The sequence below is a fragment of the Erinaceus europaeus genome, chromosome 7, assembly GCF_950295315.1.
Source record: "Erinaceus europaeus chromosome 7, mEriEur2.1, whole genome shotgun sequence".
In the NCBI taxonomy this organism is placed as follows: domain Eukaryota; kingdom Metazoa; phylum Chordata; class Mammalia; order Eulipotyphla; family Erinaceidae; genus Erinaceus; species Erinaceus europaeus.
This window is the reverse complement of record NC_080168.1, coordinates 78191140-78200359: the sequence shown is the minus strand read 5'-3', so window position 1 is coordinate 78200359 and position 9220 is coordinate 78191140. Positions and strand designations below refer to the sequence as shown.

At 42.4% G+C, this 9220-nt stretch overlaps 1 non-coding gene across 1 annotated transcript; it reads left to right on the top strand.

Annotated features, from left to right (window-relative positions):
* Positions 1-7590: 7590 nt before the first annotated feature.
* LOC132539550 (U1 spliceosomal RNA) lies at positions 7591-7753 on the top strand. The gene has a single exon (XR_009550907.1). It is a non-coding gene; the product is annotated as a U1 spliceosomal RNA (small nuclear RNA).
* Positions 7754-9220: the final 1467 nt, after the last annotated feature.

Here is a 9220-nt window from a genome sequence, read left to right as displayed (position 1 = left end):
CTCCTTAATCGCTATTGAACAGGCCATGGCCGGTGCACTGCTATGTTCCATCGCTGGGGAGCCAGAGACGACCCGAATTGCCCCTGCGGCTACAGACAGACTATGACCCACATAGTCAATGACTGCCACCTCTCCAGATTCAAAGGAGGTCTCGAAACTTTACATCAGGCTCAACCTGACGCTGTTGACTGGCTACGGAAGAAGGGCAAACGCTAGAAGAAGAAGCTCACTTAATTCTATGATTTTATCTTTTTTTTAACACCATGTAAAATATTTATTGTGACTTTTTCTCCTGAGACATAAAATTCTTTATTTTCCCTAGCTCTCAAATGATACAGTTGCTGAACCTCTTCCAGCTGGTCTTGCCATGATATTTCCATCCTATTATCAGTAGACTTGGTAAATGGTAGATATTGAACCATCTTCATGTTTGTACATTTCTTGTAAATCTTCCATCAATTCAAACATTCCAGGATAGTTAACTTGAATTTCATCAATATCCTTCTTCAAATGTTGAGCTATGTAACCTCTTCCACAACCAACATCCAAAACAAGGGGGAAATATCTGGCTATGTCATATACTCGATCTGCAATTCGACTTCCAACCTCCTCCCTCAGGTACTCAAACTTCCTATGCTGGGGTTGCTGGGCCACCCAATTTTTCTGTTTTCTCTTCAAATCCCAGTCAAAGATATTTAAGGCTCTAGAAGACACTCTGCCTGGGGGAGAGATGCTGAAGATGAACTTCCTGAAACCGAGCTTCTTGGCTGGGACTCCAGTGGCAGAAGGTCCCCTCCACAAGATGCAGAGTCTAGTCAGCCTCTGCATCTTCATCGCCAACGCCACTAGCCTTCTTGGCTTTGCTCAATTTTCTTATCTTTTTAAAGATTTAGTTTAGTGGTCTGGGAGGTGGCACAGTGGATAAAGCATTAGACTCTAGAGCTTGAAGTCCTGAGTTCAATTTCAGCAGCACATGCACCAGAGTGATGTCTGGTTCTTTCTCTCTCTGTTCCTATCTTTCTCATTAATAAATAAAATTTAATAAAATAAAGATTTAGTTTATATATACATATGAAATAGAGATTCACATGAGGTAGAGAGGAGAGAGAGAGAGAAGCCAGAGCACCACCTCAGCTTGTGGTGCCAGGGATCAAGCTAGGAGCATCAGGTATGAAAGTCTCACACTACCAGTTGAGCCACTTCTCCAGCTGAAATTTTATGACTTTCAATAATCAGTGTTCTAGAATGTCTTGTTTCAAGAGACTAAAGATAAGCTACAAAGAGAATACATTTTATACTTTGCCTAGGGACTGAGGAATTTCCTGAATTATCTATTAAAACCTCAAGATAATTGAAATATGGCTGCCATCCTAAGCCAAGAAGATGAATTCACTAGTATCCTCAACTTCGATGTGCTTTAAATGACATGTTGCACATCACTGTGAAAGCTCCAAACTGCAGCTTTGAGACTTCCTTGGAGGAAAAGGCAGCTGGTTCAGAAGCTGTAAGCATGTATCTTAAATGGAGATTTTTTTTCCCCTAAACTTGGGGCCTGTCTCTGACTCTTGACATAATTGTAGGATCAAGCTCCAGGTTGGTTCTGTTCATGCTCTTGGACAGGTTCTGCCAAGCCTGGATCCCTGTTTTAAAAAGGGCATAGGTACCTCATTACTTCCAGAACTGGAATGCAATTGATAATTCCAGCAATACTGAGTTTATAGATGATTTCCAGTAGTTTGGGGGCAGAGTTTCTGCTGGAATTACCTTCCTCCCTTTCTATATCCCCGTCCTTGTCCCTTCTCAATTTCTCTCTTTCCTATTGAATAAAATGGAATAAGAAAAAAAAAAGGAAAAAGGGGGGAGATAGTATCGCAGGGGGTTAACGCACATGGCAAAAAGCTCAAGGACCCGTAAGGATCTTGGTTCAGAGCCCCCGGCTTCCCACCAGCAGGGGTCGCTTCACAAACGGTGAAGCAGATGTGCAGTTGCCTATCTTTCCCCTTCTCGGTCTTCCCCTCCTCTCTCAACGTTCTCTCTTTCCTATCCGACGACAGCAATGACAACAATAATAATAACAACAACAATAAACTACAGGGGCAACAAAAGGGAAAAAAGAGCCTCCAGGAGCAGTGGATTCGTAGTGCAGGCACTGGGCCCCAGCAATAACCCTAGAGGCAAAAAAAAAAAAAAAAAGGCCCCAGGAGCTGTGACTTCATAGTGTTGGCACTGAGCCCCAGCAATAACCCTAGAAGCAAGGAGGGAAGGAGGGAGAAAGGGAGGGAAGAAGAGAGAGAGAGAGAGAGAGAGAGAGAGAGGTTGTGCACTCAGGAGTAGATAGCATAATAGAGATTCTCATGACTGAGGCTCCAAAGTTCCAGGTTCAATTCCCTGCACCACCATAAGCCAGAGCTGAGCAGTGCGCTGGTTAAAAAAAAAAAAAAAAAAAAAAAAACCAGAGAGAGAGGAGATGGCCCACAGACATATGCGGAAATGCTCCAATTCACTCATCATTAAAGAAATGCAAATTAAAACCACATTCAGATTCCACCTCACTCTTGTGAGATTGGGCTTCATCAATAAAACTAGAGAAGATAAGTGTTAATTACCTTAGCATCCAACAATTTCACTCCTAGGTATTTACCCACAAGATGTAATATTTTTCTTCTTTTGCCTCCAGGGGCTGGGGCTCCGGAGCGTACCTGCACTACCAATCCACTGCTCCTGGCGGCCATGTTTTTGTCCATTGTTGTTGTTGCTGCTGCTGTTATTGTCGTTGTTGTCACTGGATAGGACAGAGAGAAATGGAGAGGGCAGGGGAAGACAGAGGGGGAGAGAAAGAGAGACACCTGCAGACCTGCTTCACCGCTTGTGAAGCGACCCCCCTGCAAGTGGGGAGCTGGGAGTTCCATGGCGTCCTTGTGCGGATCCTTGCTCTTTGGACTGTGTGCACTTAGCCCTGTGACCTGTCACCTAGCCCCCAATAACACTGATTTCAAAGGGGGGCTCGGCAGAGAGGGGGCGGTAGCGCAGCATACGGTGCAAAACACAAGAACCCTTAAGGATCCTGGTTACAGCTCCCGACGGCTCCCCACCCGCAGGGGGTTCGCTTCACAAGTGGTGCAAGTCTGCAGGTGTCTGTCTTTCTCTCCCCCTCTCCAGCGATAACCCAGAAGGGGGAGAGAAAGTGGGGGGGGAGAGAGAGAGATAGAGATAACATAGATTTTTAAAAAGAACTAAAAAAAAAAAAAATGCAACTTGACCTGTGCTGAGGGGAGCCTGAGATGGTGAGGAGGGGGAATTGCTACCAGCTCCTCGGCCTGGACAGCAGCCCTGAGGCCATGACCGCCTGTCCAGCTGCTGCCCTTCTCCTCAGAGAAGCGGGGCCCCGAGCACGTCAGGGGCAGCTGACCATCCAGGCTGCAGTCCTGCAGGAGGGATGATGCACTGCCCATTGCAGTCCCGGAAGCCCGAGGCTATTCCAGTCATTTCCTCTGTGACACAAACAGGAAATGGAGTATGTGGCTTCTGTAAAAGCCGCATTTGGATTTTTCTAGCGAGATCAGGCGGGGGACCTCTTTACTGAGACCCCAGCTACTGGCCCATGTGCAGGGCCCGCCTCCCGAGGCGCCACAGCTGACCAGCCTCTGCACTTACTCCAGCACAGCCCAGCCTGCGGGGATGGTGTGCTCACCTGAGAGAAAAGCTAATGTACAAGAATCTGGATAAAAACGTTCCCACAGGAGGCCGGGCCATAGTAAAGCACAAGGACCGGCGTAAGGATCCCGGTTCAAGCCCCCGGCTCCCCACCTGCAGGGGGTAGCTTCACAAGCAGTGAAGTAGGTCTGCAGATGTCTTTCTCTCCCCCTCTCTGTCTTCCCCTCCTCTCTCCATTTCTCTCTGTCCTATCCAACAAAAATGACAGCAATAACAATAAAAATAACAACAAGGGTAGCACAAGGAGAAAAAATAGCCTCCAGGAGCAGTGGATTTGTGGTGCAGGCACCGAGCCCCAGCAATAACCCTGAGGGCAAAAAAAATATATATATTTTTAAAAGTACCCACTGTTTCTGTCCACAAACTTACCTGTCATGTTGGTGATGCCCCTGCAAGTCAGAGTTCAGTGATCTTGAGGGAAACGGGGACTCAAAGTATTTTTTTTTCCTCCAGCACTAAGAATCCACTGCTCCTGGCAGCCATTTTTATTTTTCTATTTTATTACATAGGAGAGAGAGAAATTGAGAGAGGAGGGGCGATAGAGAGGGAAAGAGAAAGACAGAAACCTGCAGACCTGTTTCACTGCTTGTGAAGCGTCCCCCCCCCCCCCCCCCGCAAGTGGGGAGCCGGGGGCTCGAACCCAGATCCATGCACGAGTCCTTGCGCTTAGTACTATATGCGCTTAACCAAGTGAGTCACCGCACAGTCCCCTCAAATATCTTTTGTATCTGCCATCTCCTACTCTGAGTATTCATACATTCTTTCATTCATTATTTTGATAGAGATAGAGAAGTCAGAGAGTGAACGAAACCACAGCACCATATAATATATATATATATTTTTTTGCCTCCAGGGTTATTGCTGGTTATTGCCTGCACTAGAATCCACTGGCCCTGAAGGCTATTTTTTCCCTTTTGTTGCCGTTGTTGCTTATCACTGTTAATATCGTTGCTGTTGTTGTTGGATAGGACAGAGAGAAATCGAGAGAGGAGGGGAAGTCATAGACACAGAGAGGGGGAGAGAAAGATAGACGCCTACAGACCTGCTTCACTGCTTATGAAGCAACCTCCCGGCAGGTGGGAAGCCCCGGGCTCAAATCATGATCCTTACTCGGTTCTTGTGCTTTGCGCCACACGCACTTAACTGCTGCACTACCACCCGGACCCCCAAAGCTTCTTTCAGTGTTGTGGGGCCTGAGCTTGAACCTGTGTCATGCATATGTCACACAATGCAGCGCACCAACCAAATAAGCTATTTGGCTAGCACACTACTTCTGGTATTAAAAATATTAAGAGATTCTTTAGTCTCTGTGTAAATAAAGCCTGACCCATTCTTTTGCGTTAAAAAGAAAATTTATTGACCTAGAAATCTGGTATATTCTAGGTAGTCTCTTAGAAGCATTTTTCTCTGTAATACATACCCCTTCTTACAGAAGAGGTTGTTTTAGCATATTGAAAGAGTAAGTGTTGATTAAATAGCAATATGATTGGGACCGAGCAGTAGTGTACTAAGTACACATGTTAATTACTATGTGTGAGGACCTGGGTTTAAGCATCCTGTTACCACCTGCAGGGAGGAAGCTTCATGAGCTGTGAGCCAGTATTGCCATGGTCTCTCTCTCCTGTCTTCCTTAATGCTCTCTATTTCTTTCTGTCCTTCCAAATAAGAGAAAGGAAAAAAAAAGGGGGGGCGTTGCCAAGAGCCGTGGAGTCATTATGCAGGCACTGAGCCCCAGCAATAATCCTGGTGGGGAAAAAAGTTATATGATGAATTACTCTATTGTTTTTAAAGATGTATAATTGGTTATAGAAATTCTGAAGTTAAGGGCCATGTATTATTATGCACAAGAAACCAGGTTCAAGCCCTCAGTCCCCACCTGCAGGGGGGAAGCTTCATGAGTGTTAGAGCAAAGCTGCAGATATCTGTCTCTCTTTCCCTCCTTATTTTCCCTCCCTCTCAATTTCTCTCTGGTCCATCAAATAAAATAAATTAATTAAATTTTAAAAAGAAATGCTGATGTTATAATGTTTTTGTAGTTGGATAATATAAATATACAGTGATTTCCTACTTTTGTAATGTGTGTATACATATATATACCTTCATGTAAAAAAAAAATATATATATACACAAAAAGACAAAGAAAATACATCGGCATATTAAGAGTAATTGTTCATAAGTTATGGATAATTTAGGATTCTCCTATATTCCAATGATCTTACAGTGACCCTATTTAAAACCAGAGATGGGGGAACCCACAAATTGAACACTTTAAATAGTCATATTGTCCAATGTGTCTAATTATTTATGCTGGGACACCAGCAAAGGTGATGAAAGTAAATATTGATAATACCAAACATATAAATTTGCTCATTTTTTAAACTATTTACTTGTGTTCCTTGGCCATACACCATCCCCAAACTGCCAAGTTGTCTCTAAAATAACAGATTAATGGTTATGTAAAAGACCTTCATGCTTTTAGGTCCCAGGTTTAATCTCAGATTCCACCATAAACCAGAGCTGAGCAATGCTCTGAAAAAAGCCCAGGAATAAATGATGGTGTTCACTTGCTAACAATTCCATTGAACACATTCTCTTATCTTTCAATTAGCATTTTATTCTTTTTTTTTATTCTCTGTTTGTTCTCCAGATCATTGGAGGGGGGATTATAGTTTATAGGACAGTTATTGACACATGAATTTGTCTTCTCCCCATAGTAGATGTTTGCACACCACTCCTACCACCCACCCACCCAAGTCTTTCTTCATCATCATCCTATGTTCTTTCCAACCCCTTCTCGACCCTCCAGAGTCTTTTACTTTGCTGCAATACACCATACTCCGTACAGGTTTCACTTCATATTTTCCTTTTCTCTTTTTTCCTTTCCTTTTTCTCTCCTTTTCTTTTCTTTTATCTTTTCTTTCTTGCCTTTAGTGCAATTTATGAGTGCAGTCATCTGGCATTCAACCTTCTCCTGGCTCATCTCACTTTACATGACTCTCTCAAATTCCATGCCAGATGAGAGGAAGTTTCATAATTTTTTTAATAGTTGCATTGTATTCCATTGTGTACTTATACCCCAACTTTCTTATCCACTTTTCTGTTGTTGGGGCATCTGATTTGTTTCCAAGTTTAAACTATTACACATTATGTTATGACCATAGGTGTACATAGGTCTCTTTGGTATTTCTGTGTTTGGGGGGTACATCCCTAGGAAAGGGACTGCCAAGCCCATTTCTAGTGTTCTGAGGAATCTTCAGACTGTCTTCTGACATTCAACTGACATTCCCACCTACAGTATATAATACACTGGTATATTGCACCAAAGTAAAAAACTCTGGGGTGGGTGCGGGGGAAGAGTACAGGTCCTGGAAAAGGATGACAGAGGATCTAGTGGCGGTTGTATTATTATGTGGATAACTGAGAAATGTTCTGCATGTACAAGCTATTGTATTTACTGTCGACTGTAAAACATTAATCCCCCAATAAAGAATTTTTTTAAAAAAGGTTAGCATAAAGATGATATCATATTATATTAACAGTGACAACTCTGGAAATCTTTCATTTGGAAAAAAAAAGTCAAGGTCTTAGATTTTCAACTAACCTGTTAGGTAGAAAAAAATAAAGATAGTCTTCATGTCATAACAAAGAAGAGTGTCTCCTTTAGCTTCAAATCACATGAAGAAAATAAAATAGTGTTCTATGAAGTTATAAAAATAAGTAAGAAACATTTGTAAACTGCTATGGAGTAAATTATAGTGTACTTCCAGTAGAATAATACAGAAATTATACAGTAAATTAAATAATATATATTCTTTGCATAAATAAAAATAATACATATAGATTTTCTTATTAAAAAAATAAATTAAGGTGAATACAATACTTACCTTGCAGGGGAGGATACCATGATCATGAAAGTGGTTTTCTCAGGGTGAGACTTACTCATTGCACTCTGGATGTGCTGACCCCTAAGAGTTCCCCAAATGTGGGAAACTCAACTGCATAATTTGTGGTCCTGGGGACTGCGTTTGCACTCTCCCTTGTAAAGAAGGAGGAAAAGGAGATGAGAGGAGAGGGGAAGGGGGGAAGAAGAGGAAAGGGGGAGGGAGAAAAAGGGGGTAAGGGTGAAGGGGAAGGAGGAAGGAAAGAGGAGTGGGATGGGAAGGGAGAGGAGAAGTATAAATGTGTGTGTTGGAGTTGAGAAGTTCAAGGGCAGAGATTTCCCCTATGGTCCAAACTCTGATTTGTATTGGCAATCTGGACATGAACAAGGACCTGCCTGAACTTGATGATCCTAAATTATGTTTCAGCACTATCAAATTTACATGAAGTCACAAAGAGCACTGGGATGGTGACTGTGACAAAGAGAGTATTATGAACAAATGGAACAACTATCCTTATTTGTTCCATATCTTTAAAAGAAAATCAGTTAAAATAAACCCAGCACTGCACTAAAATTTAATACTGTTTATTTTCATTTTCCTAATTACATTACTGAAGTAGACACTTTCCTAGTTCTAGTACAGCTTACAGATGAGCAAACTGAAATTTAGAGACCTCAGAATAAACGCACGATTGATACTATATATTGCTCCATGTCTTTGCCACAGTATACACTCACTCCCTTTGCTAAAAGTATGTGGAAGGGGTTGTGTTTACTGAGTCATTGTATTTAGCTGCTTGAACAAAAGTGTTTTTGTTTTAAAAAGCAGATACTGAGACATGATGAAATTACTCATAAATCTAAATATAAAAAGCTGTAGAGATGAATGTTGTCTAAATCACTGATTGGGAAACGATGTGAACACTGAGTAATTAGGACAAAGACTAGTGGGGTTTGTGAGAATTTAGATAACAAGTAACAGGACTTTTTGTGGCAATGACCAAAGGGCACAGGACATAACTATAACTCTTTGAGTTTCAAATGGATTCTGTGGTTTTTAATTACCATTTAGATTAGGAGAAAAGTAGTCTCAGGGCAAATGGCAATTGTCCCAACTTCCTCCTCATAAGTAGAGTTTTTATTCAAGACAGTCAATGCATTAAAAAGAAGGCATTTGGGGGCCAGGGTGGTAGCTCAGAGGCTCAAGCTCACATGGCATGCAAGGCAAGGACTGGCTTAGGGAATCTGGTTCAAGCCTCTGGATCCCCACTTGCAGGGGGTCACCTCACAGGTGGTGAAGCAGGTCTGCAGGTATCTATCTTTCTCTCCCCCTCTGTCTTCCCCTCCTCTCTCCATTCCTCTCAGTCCTATCCAACAACGACACCAATAACAGCGATAATAATAACCACAACAACTATAAAACAACAAGGGCAACAAAAGGGAAAAAAAAATAGCCCCCAGGAGCAGTGGATTCATGGAGCAGGCATCAAGCCCCAGCATAACCCTGGAAGAAAAAAAAGTCACTTAAATCTGTTCAATGAATTTGATGATACTAACACCTCTGTGCCTGGACCTCGGTTTTTCATGAAACCTTAAGAATTATCCTCCTTATTCAGTGGTATTAAT